General features: G+C 46.6%; 1 protein-coding gene across 7 annotated transcripts in view; it reads left to right on the top strand.

The window, feature by feature from the left end:
- The first annotated feature begins 437 nt into the window (after positions 1-437).
- The window catches only part of CLIP1 (CAP-Gly domain containing linker protein 1), a 152,274-nt gene continuing 132,728 nt past the window's right edge, over positions 438-19,983 (top strand). For all 7 annotated transcript variants that reach the window (XM_031000649.3, XM_055358249.2, XM_031000648.3 and 4 more), the window contains exon 1: positions 438-575. The gene's annotated coding sequence lies outside the window, so the exon portion shown is untranslated. The remainder of the gene's footprint in view (positions 576-19,983) is intronic.

Raw genomic sequence — 19,983 nt, 5'->3', positions numbered from 1 at the left:
GCGTCGGAAGCGCCTTGCAGCCTGTTCAAAGGATTTCTCACCCTTGTCTGGCGGGAAGGGGAGGGCAAACAAATGAATCAGCCCCAAAGAGCGGGCTGAGGTCGAGGCTGAATGGGGCTCTTGGGTGTGACTTGCAAATTCTGGGAACACTTTGCAGAAATGACGAGAAGCCCCTCGGAGCAGGCCTGTGGGTTTTCCCTCGCACCTTGCTCCCCAAGCCGGGGCTCGGGAGGGTTCGAGGGCGGAGCGGCGGGCGCGCCGGGGCCAGGGTCCTCCCGGGGCCGCGGTGGGCGCAGACAAAGAGGCGGCGGGGCGGCGCGGGGCCGGGCGCGGGCCGCCGGGCCGGTGCGGACTCGGGGGGCCGGGCCGGCCGGGCGGGCGCGGCGGCGGAGCGCTGGGAGGAGCCGCGCGGCGTCTTCTCCTGGCAGCGCGCGCCCGCCCGGCCCCGCGGCGGCGGCGGCGCGTCACGCTCTCCCCCGCCCCGAGCCGACGAGCCGGGAGGCGGGAGGCGGCGGCCGCGGCGGCTGCTGCTGCTGCAGTGGGACAGGTGGCGGCGACCGGCGGCGTCCGAGGAGGTGAGCAGGGGGCGGTGCGGGCCCTCTCCCTTTCCCGGCACCCCCTGCTCCCCTGCCCGCTTCCCGGCCTGCGGGGCCCGCCCGGGGTCGGGTCGGGGGTCGAAGCCCGGCGTCCGGGAGCGGGGCCGAGCCTCGCGCGCCGGAGCCGTCCGGGAGGGGACCGCGGGAGTCTCGGTTGGCCGGCGCCGGAGGCCGGGGGTCCCTGGGGGGCTCCTCCGGAGCTGGAAAAGTGGCGGCCCTGTCAGCGCCGAGCCGGGCCTTCGCTTCCTCCGCCCGCCTCAAGATGGAGCTTGGACTCCTTGCCCCTGCGCCGCCCCAGGCGCCGCTCTCTCCCTGGCGCCCCGCTCCCTCCCCTGGGCCCCGGGGCGGATGTGGGATCGGCCGGACCCCGGGAGGCCGAAGCCGGGCGGGACCTGTTGCCCCGGGCGCCGCGCCCGTCACCTGAGCATTCCTCAGGCCCCGGGTGCCCGGCGCCCGCGATCCGGCATGGAGGGCACCCTGGCCCGGCCTCCCCTCGCTGCCTCGGCTTTTGTTTTCCTCCCAAGTGGTGCTGTGATTCTCGGAGACCGGGGAAGGCTGGAGGTGGCCAGATCGCTCTCGGGTTTCCGAAATCACACCGCTGCCCGGTAATCCGAACCTTCTACCGCCGCAGGGGATTGGCGCGGAAGGCAGATGACACTTGTTCAGAGGTTATTTTACAAGCAGAACCTAGCGATTGCCCGAATTGGAAGGTCCTGCCTTTCAAAAATCGGGTTTTGATTCGGGGGTGAATCCTGAATCCGGCTGTTTCTCCACTTCATGTGGCTTTTCCATCTGGCAGGAGCCGAGCGCCACCCCCTCCTCCCTGCACAGCCCCACCTCTTTGGTATGAAGAAATTACACGTTGTCCGTCATCGGTTTAGATACCTGTTTTTAGCAAAACTTGGGCGCCAGTGAACTGTTTTTTGAAACAAAGGGTGGAGAAGATTCTGTAATTGTGTGTGTGTGATTCAGCAGCCTGGCCTTCTTCCTCTTTTAGGACAGTGGCCCCTAGCAGCTCTATAAGTATTAAGTGCTGTGGCCACTGCTGTCATTAGGGTTATGATTCTGGCTGTTCTTATTATTTGATTTGTGTCACTACTGTTAGCGATGGTATCCACGAATCAGGAGAGTATCCCAGAGGCAGGAATGTGTTTGTTTGACTTTTAGATTTAATGATAACCTTTAGCAAGAATCCCCAGGCATGTCGCTTCTCAGACTTGGGGCCTTTTTTTCTCTGTAAATTATAACAATGAACATTTATTGAAGGCATCTTGTGGCCAGGCTCTGGGCTAGCCTTTTATGTGTTTTATTTCATTTAATCAACCCTAACCCAGTGAGCGTGCTGTCGTCATGTGCATTTGTCAGGAGGGTCATAGAAAGGTCAAGTAACTTGACCAGGGTCATACAGCTAAGCACCTGAAGTCAGAATACCTTTTACCAGCATGTGAACTCAGGTATTCTGACTTCAGGTGCTTAGTTATTCGATTAGTATAGGGAATCTGTGGCAAAAAGCGAGGCTAGTCTGTCTGTCTGTCTATCCATCTATCAATCAATCAATCAATGAGAGGGAGCCTCAATCTGTCCCCCCGGCCGGAGTGCAGTGGTGTGATCTCAGCTCACTGCAATCTCGGCCTCCCAGGTTTAAGCGATTCTCGTGCCTCAGCCTCCTGAGTACTGGGATTACAGGTGCCCGCCACCACGCCCGGCTAATTTTTGTATCTGTGGTAGAGATGGGGTTTCACCACGTTGCCCAAGCTGATCTTGAACTCCTGGGCTCAAGTCATCCACCTGCTTTGGGCTCCCAAAGTGCTGGGATTACAGGTGTGAACTACTGCACCTGGCCCCAAGGCTGGTCTACATTAAAGCAAAGTTGAAGTGGGTAATTGCTTGGCCAAAGGCTTGTGCCCGATTTTTAAGGTTCAGAGAAAGCAGTTAAGTACATCTTCCCACTAGACCTAGTTCAAAGGGGAAAACTGAAACCGGGTGGGACCCTGGGTAGGTATTTTGCCTGAAGATCAAGATTTTGCCCTTCCCTATTTTTTCAGTCATTGCTTCAGCTCCAGCTTGCACTTCAGCATGACATAAGCTAATCTGGTTTCTGTCCTATTGAGGAGTTTAGAATCTGATATCCTTATCTCTTTTTTTTTTGACATGGAATTTCACTCTTGTTGCCTAGGCTGGAGTGCAGTGGCGCGATCTGGGCTCACTGCAACCTCTGCCTACTGGGTTCAAGCGATTCTCCTGCCTCAGCTTCCCGAGTAGCTGGGATTTTAGGTGCCTGCCACCATGCCTGGCTAATTTTTTGTATTTTTATAGTAGAGATGGAGTTTCACCACGTTGGCCAGGCTGATCACACTTGACCTCAGGTGATCCGCCTGCCTCAGCCTCCCAAAGTGCTGGGATTATAGGTGTGAGCCACCATGCCTGGCCTGATGTCCTTATCTTAAAAAAATTTTTTTTACCTAGTGGCTAAAATTCACTCTGTCACATCCCATGTGACTCATAAGGGACATGAACTAACTCAGTCATATTTGATTCTTGCTTTTTTTTTTTTTTTTTTTGAGACAGAGTCTCGCATCTCACTCTGTTGCCCAGGCTGGAGTGCAGTGGTGCAACCTCCGCTTCCCAGGCTCAAGCAATTCTCCTGCCTCAGCCTCCCGAGTAGCTGGGATTACAGGCACACACCACGGCACCGGGCTAGTTTTTGTATTTTTAGTAGAGACAGGGTTTCACGATGTTGGCCAGGCTGGTCTCGAACTCCTGACCTCAAGTGATCCTCTCACCTCGGCCTCCCAAAGTGCTGGGATTACAGGCATGAGCCACTGCGCCCAGCCAATTCTTGCTTTTTAAGTGCTGTCTGCTGGGATTCGAAAGCCAGTGGATGGTGTGTAAGAGATGAGTTGATTCTCTTATGGCCCATACAAAGGTAGGCACCTTTGAATCTGTCACATACTGGGCACCTGGTGTTCTTCGTTATTACTTACAGGTAGATTTCTGGTCTTCCTTGAATAGATATATCAAGGCCAGGGTCTTCACGTTTCGGGACCCTTGCAGAATTCTGTGGAGTTCCATGTACTCAGTAAACGTTTCTTTTTTTTTAATTAATTATTTTTTTTTTTTTGAGACAGAGTCTCACTCTGTTGCCCAGGCTAGAGCGTAGTGGTGCAATTTTGGTTCACTGCAACCTTTGCCTCCTGGGTTCAAGTGATTCTCCCACCTCAGCCTCCCAAGTAGCTGGGACAACAGGAATCTGCCACATGCCTGGCTAATGTTTGTATTTTTACTAGAGCTGGGGTTTCACCATGTTGGCCAGGCTGGTCTCCAACTCATGAATTCAAGTGATCCACCTGCTTTGGCCTCCCAAAGTGTTGGGATTACAGGTGTGAGCCACCGTGCCCATCTATTTCTTGGTTAATTGAAAATATAAGGTTCATAAATGTCAGATTGATTTTATAGAAGTCAAACCAAAGGAAAAAACAGGAGGTAGTATAGTAAAGTCACAGGGAGAGGGTTTAATATTTGTTAACATTACAAGAGAATTTTGTCTATATATTGTTAACTAAATCAAGACTTTCACTTTTTATGACTTTTCACTATCCAAATAATCAGCTTCTTCTCTGAGTGAGAGGTCAAATGTGTTTTTCTCTGATATGAAGAGTAGACAATGTTTATTAGTCATAGCAAGCCTGTAGTTCTCCTTTGCAGTATTTTTTTTTTTTAGACACAGGGTCTCGCTCTGTCACGCAGGCTGGAGTGCAGTGGCACAATCATAGTTCACTACAGCCTTGAACTCCCTCCTGGGCTCAAGCAGTCCTCCCACTTCAGCCTCCTGAGTAGCTAGGACTACAGGTGCATGCTATAGTGCCTGGCTAATTAAAAAAAATTTTTTTTCCTGTAGAGATGAGGTCTTGCTATGTTTCCCAAGCTGGTCTTGAACTCCTAGGCTCAAACAATCCTCCTAACTTGGCCTCCCAAAGTGCTGGGATTACAGGCATGAGCCACCGTGCCCAGCCCCACTATCCAAATAATCAACTTCTTTCCTCTTCTTGTAGAAATGAGATGGAAGGTCAAGTGTGTTTTTCTTTGATATGAAGAGTAGACAGTGTTGTTTATTATGGCAAATCTATAGTTCTCTTTTGCAGTATTTTTGAACTGTGACAGCATCCCTAAAGGCAGCTTGATGGGCTATGATATACCTATCTGTGGGCTGTAATTAGATCTCATTTGGTATTCAGGCAACAAATATTTATTGAGCATGTACCGTGTGCCAGGTGCTGTTCTAGATGATGGTGATACAACAGTGAATAAAAGACAGAAATCCCTGTTATTCTCTTGGAACTTCCCTTCAAGTAGAGAAGGCAGACAATAAAAAAAAGTAAATTTATTTTATGTTAGGTGACACATGGCAAAGAAAAAACAATCAGAGAAGGGAAAGTATAAAGTACTAGGGATAAGAGTTAGAAGAATGGAAATTTTACATAGGGCAGCAAGAGGAGACCTAGCTGGGAATGTGACTTTCGAGTAGAGACAGAAAGGAAGTGAAGGAATGTAGAGCCCAGAGAGAAAAACATCCTAGGGAGAAGGAAGGAGGAGGCAGGACATTGAAGACTTTCTAGGCTGTAGTCCTTAAAATATGTATTTGTTGAAATATTTAAAAATACAGAATAATTTGGCCGGGCACGGTAGCTCACACCTGTAGTCCCAGCACCTTGGGAGGCCGAGGTGGGTGGATCACGAGGTCAGGAGATTGAGACCATCCTGGCTAACGCAGTGAAACCCCGTCTCTACTAAAAATACAAAAAATTAGCCGGGCTTGGTGGCGGGTGCCTGTAGTCCCAGCTACTCAGGAGGCTGAGGCGGGAGAATGGCGTGAACCCAGGAGGCGGAGCTTGCAGTGATCGGAGATCTCGCCACTGCACTCCAGCCTGGGCGACAGAGCGAGACTCCGTCTCAAAAAAAAAAAAAAAAAAAAAAAAAAAACCCAGAATAATTTTATGCCTTTTTAAAAAATTGCTTTTGTGTTTTAGAGACAGGGTCTCACTCGGTCACCAGGCTGGAGTGCAGTGGCGCAATTATAACTCACTATAGCCTTGGACTCCTGGGCTCAAGCCATCCTCCTGCCTCAGCCTCCCAAGTAGCTAGGAGGTGTGTACCACCACACACAGTAAGTTCTTTTTTGGGGGGTTTTTTTTTTTTTTAAGGCGAAATCTTGTTTTTGTCCCCCAGGCTGGAGTGCAATGGAGCAATCCCAGCTCACTGCAACCTCTGTCTCCCAGGTTCAAGCGATTCTCCTGCCTCAGCCTCCAAGTAGCTGGGATTACAGGCACGTGCCACCACACCTGGCTAATTTTTGTATTTTTAGTAGAGATGGGGTTTCACCATGTTGGCCAGGCTGATCTAACTCCTGACCCTCAGGTGATCTGCCTGCCTCAGCCTTCCAGAGTGCTGGGATTACAGGCATGAGCCACTGCGCCTGGCCCAGCAAAATTTTTTTTGGAACTCTTGGCCTCAAGAGATCCTTCCACCCAGACCGTTGGGATTACCGGTGTGATCCACCGCACCTGGGCACCATGTTATTGTTATAATTATTTTTTGAGATGGAGTGTCACTCTTGTTGCCCGGGCTGGAGTGCAATGGCGTGATCTCTGCTTACTGCAACCTCCGCCTCATGGGTTCAAGCAATTCTTCTGCCTCAGCCTCCCAAGTAGCTGGGATTACAGGCATACACCACCACACCTGGCTAGTTTTATATGTTTAGTAGAGATGGGGTTTCACTGCGTTTGTCAGGCTGCTCTCGAACTCCTGACCTCAGGTGATCTACCCACTGCAGCTTCCCAAAGTGCTGGGATTACAGGTGTGAGCCACTGCTCCCGGCCACCATGTTATTTTTAATTAATTTTTGAGAAGGGGTCTTGTTATATTGCCCAAGCTAGACTCAAATTCCTGAGCTTAAGTGATCCTCTCATCTCAACCTCCCCAGTAGCTGGGACTGTAGGCTTGTACTACTGTGCTGACTGTGTCATGTTATTAATGATTTTGATGAAGATAAAGATATGGGGGAAAATGAGGCTCAAAGAATTTCCCTAATTTGCCTAAAAGTCCACACAGCTAGTGAATAGAAATTGAGCCCAGTTTAGGTTATTTTAAGTAATGTACAGAATACCTTGGCAATGGCACAAAGGCCAGCCCAGTACTTGATGTTCAGATGTGCTATTGAGTGTATACTTTCCTATTTCTATCCATCTGTTCAGGACTGTTCAGGACTTTTTTTTTTCTTTTTGAGACGGAGTCTCGCTCTATCACCCAGGCTGGAGAGCAGTGGCGCTATCTTGGCTCACTACAACCTCTGCCTCCCGGGTTCAAGCGATTCTCTGCCTCAGCCTCCTGAGTAGCTGGGATTACAGGCGCCTGCCACCACGCCCAGATAGTTTTTGTATTTTTAGTAGAGACAGGGGTTCACCATCTTGGCCAGGCTGGTCTTGAACTCCTGACCTCATGATGCACCCGCCTCAGCCTCCCAAAGTGCTGGGATTACAGGCATGAGCCACCGCGCCAGGCCCAGGATCTTTGCTTAACTTTGGGAGGCCTGATAACTTGATATTGGCATATATAGCTTTTTCCTGGAATTGCGCACCTTGTAACAAAGCCGTCCTTTTTCGTCTTAAAGTTTTATAGTTCAAAATCTATGGTTTTTTTTTTTTTTTTGAGATAGAGTCTCCCTCTGTCACTCAAGCTGGAGTGCAGTGGCACGATCTTAGCTCACTGCAACCTCTGCCTCCCGGGTTCAAGCAATTCTCCTGCCTCAGCCTCCTGAGTAGCTGGGATTACAGGCACGCTCCACCATGCGTGACTGATTTTTGTATTTTTAGTAGAAACGGGGTTTCACCGTTTTGGCCAGGCTGGTCTCAAACTCCTGACCTCAGGTGATCCACCCGCCTTGGCCTCCCAAAGTGGTGGGATTACAGGCGTGAGCCACCGTGCCTAGCCAAAATCTATGTTTAATAGAAAACTTTAGATAACACTTTTTTTTTTTTTTTTTTGAGACGGAGTCTGGCTCTGTCGCCCAGGCTGGAGTGCAGTGGCGCCACCTCGGCTCACTGCAAGCTCCGCCTCCCAGGTTCACGCCATTCTCCTGCCTCAGCCTCCCGAGTAGCTGGGACTACAGGCGCCCGCCACCACGCCCGGCTAATTTTTTTGTATTTTTAGTAGAGATGGGGTTTCAGTGTGTTGGCCAGGATGGTCTTGATCTCCTGACCTCGTGATCCGCCTGCCTCTGCCTCCCAAAGTGCTGGGATTACAGGCGTGAGCCACTGCGCCCAGCCACTTTTCAATCTTAATTGGAAAGCAGTGTCAGTTGTCAGTATTTGCCAAGATAGGAGTTTTTAGATAGCTGTTTAGGGAGGCTTTAAACTATTAACAGCGTCTTATGTTTTTTTAAAAAATTATTTATTATTATTATTTTTTGAGACAGAGTCTCGCTCCGTCGCCGAGGCTGGAGTGTACTGGTGTGATCTTGACTCACTGCAGCCGCCACCTCCTGGGTTCAAAGGACTCTCATGCCTCAGCCTCCTGAGTAGCTGGGATTATGGGCATGCGCCACCATGCCCAGCTAATTTTTTTTTTAGCATTTTTAATATACGTAGTGTGTTTCCCATATAGGTGGAACTCAAAGAATCCGTATGCTTTAAGTTGGCATTTGAGTTACAATGCACTCTTAAGGGAAACCATAATGACCGATGGTACTGTACAAGAATTTTGGGCTGGGCGTGGTGGCTCATGCCTGTAAATCCCAGCACTTTGGGAGGCCGAGGCGGGTGCATCACGAGGTCAAGAGATCAAGACCATTCTGGCCAACATGGTGAAACCCCGTCTCTTCTGAAAATACAAAAATTTAGCCAGGCATGGTGGCAGGCGCCTGTAATCCCACCTACTTGGGAGGCTGAGGCAGGAGAATCGCTTGAACCTGGGAGGTGGAGGTTGCAGTGAGCTGAGATTGCGCCATGGCACTCCAGCCTGGGCAAAAAGATAGAAACTCCGTCTCAAAAAAGAAACAACAAAACAAAACAGATGTTTGGCCAGGCGCAGTGGCTCATGTCTATAATTCCAGCACTTTGGGAGACTAAGGCAGGAGGATCACTTGAGTCCAGGAGTTTGAGATCAGCCTGGGCAACACATTGAGACTTCCGTCTCTACAAAAACTTAAAAAAATTAGCTGAGGCCGGGCGCGGTGGCTCACGCCTGTAATCCCAGCACTTTGGGAGGCCGAGGTGGGCGGATCACGAGGTCAGGAGATCGAGACCACGGTGAAACCCCATCTCTACTAAAAATACAAAAAATTAGCCGGGCGCAGTGGCGGGCGCCTGTAGTCCCAGCTACTCGGGAGGCTGAGGCAGGAGAATGGCGTGAACCCGGGAGGCGGAGCTTGCAGTGAGCCGAGATTGCACCACTGCACTCCAGCCTGGGCGACAGAGCGAGACTCCGTCTCAAAAAAAAAAAAAAAAATTAGCTGAATGTGATGGTACATGCCTGTAGTCCCACCTACTTGGGAGGCTGAGGCAGGAGGATCTCTTGAACCCAAGAGATCTGATCCCAGGAGGCTACAGTGAGCTGTGTTCACGCCACTGCACTCCAAGCTGGACAACAGAGTGAGACCCTGTCTCAAAAAAAAAAAAAACCAAAAAAAACCCAAAAAAAAACCCCCAAAACCAAAGTACACATATTAAAGTGTACAATTCAATCAAAATTAAAAAATAAAAACAATTTCAAGGAAGAGTGACCTCTTCAGGTTTCAATCAAGGGAACAGAGGGAGACTTTTTTTGTTGCTTGTAGTTTGTCAGAGTGTAATTAGCCAACCTTGAATTTGGCTAGGACATCTGGGGTAATATCCTGGCCCTGGCACCAAGTACCAAGGAATCTTGGCCACAATGAGTAAAGAGCTTTTTTTTTTTCTTTTAATCTCCATATGGCACTTCCAGAAGGACATATTCCACTAGCACTAACTCAATGGGTGGGTCTACTTTTTAATTGTCTATTTATTGTGGTTCAGCAACAAAATCTTAAAAGTATGCTTTCAAAATCTCTCAAAAGAGGAAGTAGTCATATTACAGAATCCCTATTGGGAACCCTCCTTGGTGTCTCTTACCCTGGGGAAGTTTATTCTCATCCACCTCTTTGCAGGAATGCTAATGAGACTACAGGCAGACATTTTGCTGCCCTAATGTTTTCTATAAGCGTAAGCTCTAAAATACTTCCGACTTGAATTAAGCAGTTTGGTGTTTGTTTGCTCCTTTGCTTACTTAATGTCTAAGTATGACTTGGATAGATCCCAGTTTAACTCTGCCCCTTTTTAACACTTAAAATTGCCGAGTCCTTGATTTATAATATCTTCTCCGAAGTTAAGGGCCAGAAGATCCAGATGTTCAGGGTGTGCAAATCATCCAAAACTTGGGTTTGATGTATAAAGGGAAGGCAATATAATAAGTCTTTTTCCCCCCGATTCTAAAAATCCCTTCTTTTACTCAAGTATTGTAGTGAAATATTTGGCATATTTTCCCCCTCTTCTCAGGAAAGATAAGAGTCAGTAGGGACGTTTTCCTGAAAATCTTTTAATCAAGGCCTTTGACCTCTTGCCTCCTCTCTCTTCCTGATTTACCCCATATAATGACTTTTTATTAGAGACATTATGTTCTAATACCTTAAAGCAGGAAGGGACCTATTTAGACTTTTCCTTTCTAGACCGTAAATAAACTTTATAAGCAGGGTGATTTTTTTATAGCCTAAGTGAAAGAAAACTTATTGCCTGGGTTTCTGAAAAGTGGGTGTCTTTATTACATGAAACCATATGACTAGTTTCTGTTGAAAGGGATACATACGTAGCTTGCTTAGGTTGTCATCTTGAGAATCTAGTCAAGTTTAGATTTTAGAAAATGTTTTCCAGTGAAGTTTTTTTTAGGGTCTCAGGTTTATTTTTTCTTTATATATTAGTTTTAAGATGGGCTTTACATTTTAGTAACATAATGTTCTCTTCTTAAAATATGTAGGTTAATTGTATAAATTATAAAATTTGCATAGATACAAAAACACAGAAAAAAACAAATTATCCATGATGCTACTGCCCAGAGGAATCTTTTTGATACTTTAGAGTATGTACTTTCGTCTTTTTTTGTTTTTTAGAGACGGAGTCTCGCTCTGTCACCCAGGCTGGAGTGCAGTGGCGTGATCTTGACTCACTGCAACCTCTGCCTCCCAAGTTCAAATGATTCTCCTGCCTCAGCCTCTTGAGTAGCTGAGATTACAAACGCGTGCCACCATGCCCGTCTAATTTTTGTATTTTTAGTAGAGACGGGGTTTCGCCATGTTGGCCAGGCTGGTCTCAAACTCATGACCTCATGAAATCCGCCCACCTTAGCCTTCCAAAGTGCTGGGATTACAGGGGTGAGCCACCATGCCCTGGCCTCAGTCTTCTTATTAAAAAATTTTTTTGGCCAGGTGTGGTGGCTCACCCCTGTAATCCCAGCACTTTGGGAGGCTGAAGTGGGTGGATCCCGTGAGCTCAGGGCAACATGGCAAAACTCCATTTCTACAAAAACAAAAGTTAGCCAGGGATGGTTGTGTACCTGTGGTCTCAGCTACTCAGGAGGCTGAGGTGGGAGGATTCCTTGAGCCCAGGAGGTTGAGGCAGCAGTAAGCCATGATTGTGCCATTTGCACTCCAGCTTGGGTGTCAGAGTGAGAGCCTGTGTCTTAAAAAAAAAAAAAAAGAAAAGAAAAGAACTGGTTGTAGATAGTAAGTAGGAAAACTGCTAAGTATACCAGTTTTTAAAAAAATAACAGCTTTATTGAGATATAATTCATATGCCATATAGTTTACTAACTTAAAGTATACAATTCAGTGGTTTTTTAGTATATTCGCAGTTATGTACCCATCACCATTATCAGTTTTATTATATTTTCATTTTTTTTCCTTTTCTCCCAGTTAGAAAAGTAAGTTTTAATATATTTTTGTCATCCCCAGAAGAAATCATGTATCCATTAGCAGTCACTCCTTATTTCTGCCAACTTTCCCAGCCCTAGGCAGGAGGCCAGGAGTTTGATGCCAGCCTGGGCAACATGGCAAATCTACTCTCGTCTCTACAGATTTGTTTATTCTGGACATTTCATATAAAGGGAATCATACATTATGACTGGCTTCCTTCGCTTAACATAGTGTTTTCAGGGTTCCTCCATGTTGTGGCATGCATCTGCCCTTGATTCCTTTTTATGGTTGAGTAATATTCTGTTGTGTAGATATACCCCAATACCACATTGTGTCTCTTCATCACTTGATGAACCTTTGGATTGTTTCTACTTTTTGTCTCATGAATACTGCTGCTGTGAGCATTCATGTATAAATTTTTTGTTTTTGTTTTTGAGATGGAGTTTTGCCCTTGTCTCACAGGCTGGAGTGCAATGGCGTGATCTCGGCTCATTGCAACCTCCACCTCCTGGGCTGAAGCAAATCTCCTGCCTCAGCCTCCCCAATAGCTGGGATTACAGGCGCCTGTCACCACACCCGGTTAATTTTTATAATTTTAGTAGAGACAGGGTTTCGCCATGTTGCCTGGGCTTGTCTCAAACTCCTGACCTCAGGTGATCCGCCCACCTCAGCCTCCCAAAGTGCTGGGATTACAGGCGTAAGCCACTATGCCTGGCTCTTGTGTATAATTTTTTGTGTAGACATATGCTTGCTTTTATGTTGAGCCTATACCTAAGAATGTTATAGAATTGCTGGGTCATATGCGAACTCTACCTTTTGAGGCAGTACAATACTGTTTTCCAAAGTGGTTGTACCACCAGCAATGAATGAGGTTCAGCTTGTCCAAATCCTCACCAGCACTTCTATGTCTTTTTGATTATAGTCATCCTAGTGAGTGTGCAGTGTGGTATCTCATCGTGATTTTGATTTGTATTTACCTGGTGGCTAGTAATACTGAACATCCTTTCATGTGCTTATTGGCCATTTGTATAGCTTCTTTGGAGAAACAAACCTGTTATCTTTTTCTTTTTACCTTCAAAATATTACTTATAAGGCCAGGCGTGGTGGCTCACGCCTGTAATCCCAGCACTTTGGGAGGCTGAGGTGGGCAGATCACTTGAGGTCAGGAGTTCGAGACCAGCCTGGCCAACATGGCGAAACCCTGTCTCTACTAAAAATACGAAAATTAGCGGGGTGTGGTGGCATGTGTCTGTAATCCCAGCTACTCGGGAGGCTGAGGCAGGAGAATCGCTGGAACCTGGGAGGTGGAGGTTGTGGTGAGCCGAGATTGCGCCACTGCACTCCAGCCTGGGTGACAGAGCGAGACTCCATCTCGAAAAAAAAAAAAAAAGTGTGTGTGTGTCTGTGTATATATATATGTGTGTGTGTGTGTGTGTATACATAAATAAAAATAAATATAACTTTACAAAGGCAAAGTATAGAACAATGGTATGTTACCATTTGGAATGAAAATGGTATACAAAAGAATGCCTTTATCTTTTAGTTTCTATATTTAGCAGATATTTATTAAGCATCTACTATAGGGAGGTACTAGCCCAGACACTGGGAAAGTTGAGTAAAACAGTCATGTGTCCTGCTCTCGAGGAAACTGTAGCTGTTAATGGATTGCAGATTAAGAGCAAGAAATGAGGCTGGGCATGGTGACTCATGCCCATAATCCCAGCACTTTGGGAGGCTGAGATGGGTGGATCACTTGAGGCCAGGAGTTCAAGACTAGCCTGGCCAACATAGCAAAACCCTGTCTCTACTAAAAATACAAAAAATTAGCCGGGCATGGTGACAGGCGCCTGTAGTCCCAGCTACTCGGGAGGCTGAGGCAGGAGAATGGCGTGAACCCAGGAGGCAGAGCTTTCAGTGAGCTGAGATCTCACCACTGCACTCCAGCCTGGGTGACAGAGCGAGACTCAGTCTCAAAAAAAAAAAAAGAAAAATAACAAACACTGAAGTTAGATTTTAAAATCCAAATGAGGTCGGGCGCAGTGGCCCACACCTGTCATCTTAGCACTTTGGGAGGCCGAGGTGGGTAGATCACCTGAGGTCAGGAGTTCGAGACCAGCCTGGCCAACATGGCGAAAGCCTGTCTCTACTAAAAATACAAAAACTAGCTGGGGGTGGTGGCAGGTGCCTGTAATCCCAGCTACTTGGGAGGCTGAGGCAGGAGAATCACTTGAACCTGGGAGGTGGAGGTTGCAGTGAGCCAAGATCGTGCCACCCTGGGTGACAGAGTGGAGACTCCATCTCAAAAAAAAATAAACAATAAAAAAAATAGCAAGGTGCCCTGTAGTATTGTGAAAATAGAAACGTGGTTATAGGCCGGGCACAGTGGCTCATGCCTTTAATTCCAACACTTTGGGAGGCTGAGGCAGGAGGATCTCTTGAGCCCAGGAGTTCAAGACCAGCCTGGGCAACATAGTCTCTTAAAAACAGAATAGGCTGGGCGTGGTAGCTCACGCCTGTAATCCCAGCACTTTGGGAGGCCGAGGTGGGCGGATCACGAGGTCAGGAGATCGAGACCATCCTGGCTAACACGGTGAAACCCTGTCTCCACTAAAAATACAAAAAATTAGCCTGGTGTGGTGGCAGGCGCCTGTAGTCCCAGCTACTCGGGGAGGCTGAGGCAGAAGAATGGCGTGAACCTGGGAGTAGAGGTTGCAGTGAGCCGAGATTGCACCACTGCACTCCAGCCTGGGCGACAGTGAGACTCCATCTCAAAAAAATATATAATGAAAAATAAAGAAATGTCTCAAAAAAATGTGGTTATTTGTCCATTGTCTCTCAAGACCTATAGCAACTATTAAACTTGCTCATTTGCAAAATAAAAACAAGAACCTTTTTTTTTTTTTGAGACGGAGTATCATTCTTGTCGTCTAGGCCAGAGTGCAATGGTGTGAGCTCTGCAACCTCCGTCTCCTGGGTTCAAGTGATTGTCCTGCCTCAGCCTCCTGAGTAGCTGGGATTACAGGTGCCTGCCACCATGCCCGGCTAATTTTTGTATTTTTAGTAGAGATGGGGTTTCGCCATGTTGGTCAGGCTGGTCTTGAACTCCTGACCTCAGGTGATTTGCCTCGGCCTCCCAAAGTGCTGGCATTACAGGCAAGAAAGCTTTTATGAAAAGAAAAAAACCCCATCCAATGTGAAAGACCTTGATTCTTCTAAGAGTTGTCTTTGTACCCTTTTCTTGTTCAGATCAGTTTTGGTATGCTTTTGCTTTTAGTGTGGGCCATGTCTGACTGTTTAAGGAGCAGGCAACAATATGCCAACTTTTTTCCTTTGTGAAGAATGGAAAGGGAAATCAATTCTTTTTTTTTTCTTTTTTTTTTTTGAGACAGGGTCTCACCAAAAACCCTCCTTGTAGCATGTGGTCTCACTCTGTCTCAAGAAAAAAAAAAACTCATCCAGGCTGGAGTGCAGTGGCACAATCACAGCTCACTGCAGCTTCAATCTCATGGGCTCAGGTGATCCTCCTCCTTCAGCCTCCCAGATAGCTTGGACTGCAGGCACGCGACACCATACCTGGCTAATTTTTTGTAGAGATGGAGTTTTGCCGTGTTGCCCAGGCTGGTTTTGAACTCCTGGGCTCAAGTGATCTTCCTGCCTCAGCCTCCCAAAGTGCTGAGATTGCAGGTGTGAGCCACCTTGGCTGGGGAGGTCAGTTTTAACTTGCCTTGAGATTGACTCTTTGATCTCACTGCTGTATATAATAATTTAGAAACATTTATTCATCAGTTTACATTAGGGTCAGGAGCCTGGAGATTGGGGTTTTAGTCCTAGACTGTTAAGTAAGTATGACCTTGACAAGTGATTTCACTTTTTAGAATCAGTTTTCTTGTTGGTAAAATGAGAGAGTTGAACTAGATTGCTACAGTCTCTTCTGATTCTAACATTTTATGATGCTATATTAAGCACATTGCTTCTTTTTGCACGTTAGTATAATTGACTGCTGCCGACCCATTAAGTAAGTTCTTCTGGGAGATACTAGAGAGGCCTAGTAATTTCAGCCCCTTTTAAGATCTGTGTCTAAGCTAGTGGTATGTGTTAGAGTTACAAAGTCACAGGAATTTTGTAGAATTTTGTGTAAATGAGCAAAATAACTCAAATTATTCAGCTTTCCATGTTCCCTTAAAACATTTTTTTTTTTTTTTTTTGCAGATGGAGGAACATTGGGAGGCTCTTTATTTTCTGCGTGCTAAGTAGTAGGAATATAAATCTGCACTCAGACTGAGCTGTGCAAAGGCATTCATAATTGCAGGCAGTTGCATCAGAGCTCAGAGTTCCATCTCTAAAAAAAAAACATTGTCTTATGCCCCACCCTTCTCCCTGGGTTAGTTTTTAATCCTGTCCTTCCTTTTTAAAACTTCTCTAGGTACAATTTGTATTCTGTACTATGTCATACACACCTTAAGTTTTAAATACATATAATTTTCTTAAGCACAGAATAATTTTTCAAAGGGGTATGTCTACTCTTGACTTTGGAAAGATACCATAAACTTTGTATTTATTGTCAGTGTCTTATTGTATGATATTCTCAAATCAACACTTAAGGTTAGCAGGCTAATTTTATAAATTGCTCTGTAAGGTTTGTCTCAGTTAGAAATTGGAAATAAAACTTCCTTGTAGCTCCTTTTGAATTAAGGAGCCAGTTAATTTTCTGATACTTACTGACTTGTGTCAGTCCTTTAGTGTCTGAATGGGCTTTTCACATTGATCCATTTATTTTTACTTGTTTGAGACAAGGTCTCACTCTGTGGGACCACAGGCACGCACCACCATGCCTGGCTAATTTTTGTATTTTTTGCAGAGACAGGGTTTCGCCATGTTTCCTAGGATGATCTCAAACTCCTGTGCTCAAAACTATCTGCCCACCTTGGCCTCCCAAAGTGTTGGGATTATGGGCATGAGCCACCGAGCTGGCCCGCATTGACCTTTTAAATAAACAGTGATTACAATATTTACTCATCTTTCGTACTTTATCCTTAAAGATATGCTGTTTGCTTCCCGCCCCCCATCCCCCAGATGGAGTCTTGTTCTGTCACCCAGGCTGGAGTGCAGTGGTGCAATCTAGGCTCACTGCAACCTCCGCCTCCCGGATTCAGGCGATTCTCCTGCCTCAGCCTTCTGAGTAGCTGGGATTACCGGAGCTGCCACCATGCCAGGCTAATTTTTGCATTTTAGTAGAGATGGGGTTTCACCAAGTTGGCCAGGCTGGTCTCGAACGTCTGACCTCAGGTGATCCGCTCGCCTTGTCCTCCCAAAGTGCTGGGATTACGGCCGTGAGCAACCACACCCGGCTGCTGTTTCCTTTTTTTTTTTTTTTTTTTTTTTGAGATAGTGTGGTGGCATGATCTCTGCTCACTGCAACCTCTGCCTCCCTTGCTCAAGTGATTCTCTTGTCTCAGCCTCCCGAGTAGCTGGGATTATAGGTGTGTACCACCACACCTGGCTAATTTTTGTATTTTAGTAAAGATGGGGTTTTGCCATGTTGGCCAGGCTGGTCTTGAACTCTTGACCTCAGGTGATCTATCCACCTTGGCCTCCCAAAGTGCTGGGATTACAGGTGTGAGCCACCGCGCCTGGCTGCTATTTGCTTTTTTAATCTTTGTGTTAATTTTAAAGCTGAGTCTGGCCTATTTAAAAAGTTATATATAATATATCGTCTATGAAGCATACATAAATACCCACATACTTAGAGAAATATCAGTGAAAATAGATCTTAGTGGTCCTAGCACAGTAAAGTGACAAAAGACTAAAAAAACCCTAGAGTTACGGCTCCTGGAATCTTTCTGACTTTTTTGACCATAGTACTTGTGAGAACGCGTCCCTTGTGAATCTAGGCAATGACAGCAACAGGAGCCATGCAGCAGTGACAGAACATCTCATGGGATTACACAGGGGATGGCGATCAGTGAAGAAATATTGGTGCTTATAAATAGTCATGACAGGAATGGAAAAAAGGACAGGCTGAATGACTTTAATATTCAATAAAACATTTAAGTAATCTCATGTGAAAGGCACATGTTTTTGAAGATGACGGAATGCTCTTATTCTGACACCTGACTCTAGAGGTGGTTTAAGTCAGTCCTGTAGACAAGGCAGTGAACTTGATGGGGATGTGTGGAACTGAATGGAAGAATGGAAGTGTGAACACATGGCACCATGTTGGTTTTTTTTTTTTTTTCTTTTTTTGAGATGGAGTCTTGCTCTGTTACCCAGGCTGGAGTGCAGTGGCGCGATCTTGGCTCACTGCAACCTCCGCATCCCGGGTTCACACCATTCTGCCTCAGCCTCCCGAGTTGTTGGGACTACAGGCGCCCGCCACCATGCCAGGCTAATTTTTTTTTTTTTTTTGTATTTTTAGTAGAGACAGGGTTTCACTGTGTTAGCCAGGATGGTCTTGATCTTCCGACCTCATGATCCGCCTGCCTCGGCCTCCCAAAGTGCTGGGATTACAGGCGTGAGCCACTGTACCCGGCCTTTGTTTTTTGTTTTTTGTTTTCAGATGGAGTCTTGCTCTGTTGCCCAGGCTGGAGTGCCGTGGCGCAATCTTGGCTCACTGCAACCTCCACCTCCCCGGGTTCAAGCAATTCTCCTGCCTCAGACTCCTGAATAACTGGGATTACAGGAATGTGCCACCACTTCTAGCTAATTTTTATATTTTTAGTAGAGACAGGTTTCACCATGTTGGCCAGCCCGAAGGGTCTCGAACTCCTAGCCTCAAGTGATTTACCTGCCTTGGCCTCCCAAAGTACTGGGATTACAGGCGTCAGCCACTGCGCCCGGCCTATTCTGTTACCTTTTAAATCAGCCTACTAGTTGATACTGAAACCAGTGTCTCCAGGCCCCTGCTTTATATTCTGTCCAGTGAATCTCGCTTGTTAGTGCACTGATTTGATACATTGGCCCTTCTGTGGCCTGCGCCCCAAACTGTGTTTGGTGGCATCACACACATTTTCCCTGTGTTCAGGGCCAAGCTTTGGGAAGCCAGAGTCAACGATGCTCTTAGGTGTCTGTCACTCATCCTCAGCTCGCGTAGACTGCTCACTCATGCGCTTACCAGGTATTCTACCTTGGAGTGGATGCTCCCTGCCTTCATGCCCTGTGGTTTGATTTTGAGTCACGGAACTGTTGTTAGGGCACACATTCTGAGCAGTCACACAGTGTCATTGTGTCATCGGACCACTCTGTGTAAATGTGCACAGGGAGTGTTCTGTATCTTATTCGGAAGACTAACAAGTTTCCCAGGTGTTAGAATATGGGCCAATGAAACAGCTATATGCGGCTGGGCGCGGTGGCTCATGTGGTAATCCCAACTATTTGGGAGGCCAAGGTGGGTGGTTCACCTGAGGTCAGGAGTTCAAGACCAGCCTGGCCAACATGGTGAAACCCTGTCTCTACTAAAAATACAAAAAAAATTAGCTGGGCGTGGTGACGGGCACCTGTAATACCAGCTACTCAGGAGGCTGAGGCAGGAGAATGGCTTGAACCCAGGAGGCAGAAGTTGCAGTGAGTCGAGATCGTGCCATTGCACTCCAGCCTGAGTACCAGAGTAAGACTCTGTGCCAAAAAACAAACAGACCAAAAAAAAAAAACAAAACAAGAAATGATGTCTCCTACTGTATTGGCCTTAAATCTCCAGCCACAGGTTCCTTTCATGTGCTTTGAGATATACTTATTAAATTTTTCATCGGTAGCTCAGTCTCTGTACTGTATTTTGCTTTGAGTTTCATGTGGGTGTGTTTTCAAACTCTTTGTGCTGAGCTCTCGGTTTTACTGGGCAGTGCCTTGTGCTGCCAGCAGAGCTTCCTTATACATTATGTATCACCTGTCAAATAGATATTTTAAAGTTCCTCTTACTGTAAGTGCTATTTTTTCCTTTTCTATGCTAAGAACAATTAAATTATTCCCGGTTCGAGATTCAGGAGTTTTACATTTTTCTGCCCTTTTCCTCACATACATGTTGTAATGGAGCACAGAAGATGGATGTTGCATATCCAGCGGGGCCTGGGGTATTATCTGCTTGTTAGTTTTACTATCGATGCCAAGAGGAGAGCTGCTTGTTTTCTGCTTCCAGTATGTATTCTAGCCTGGTGGTGTCCTATGTAGTAGCCACGAGCCACATAATCACATATTGAGCACGTGAAATGTGGTGAGTCCAAATTGAGGTGTGCTGTAACTATAAAATACACTGTGGATTTCAAAGATCTATTATGAAAAAAGAATGTAAAATATTAATAATTTTACGTTAATCACATTTGTTGTTGTTAAGAGACGAGGTGATATTTGTTTTTTGAGACAGAGTCTTGGTCTGTCACCCAGGCTGGAATGTGGTGCTGCCACCCAGGCTGGAGTGCAGTG

Source organism: Gorilla gorilla, chromosome 10, assembly GCF_029281585.2.
Source record: "Gorilla gorilla gorilla isolate KB3781 chromosome 10, NHGRI_mGorGor1-v2.1_pri, whole genome shotgun sequence".
Lineage (NCBI taxonomy): Eukaryota > Metazoa > Chordata > Mammalia > Primates > Hominidae > Gorilla > Gorilla gorilla.
The sequence above is the reverse complement of the archived record's forward strand: the minus strand, read 5'-3'. Positions and strand labels throughout refer to the sequence as shown.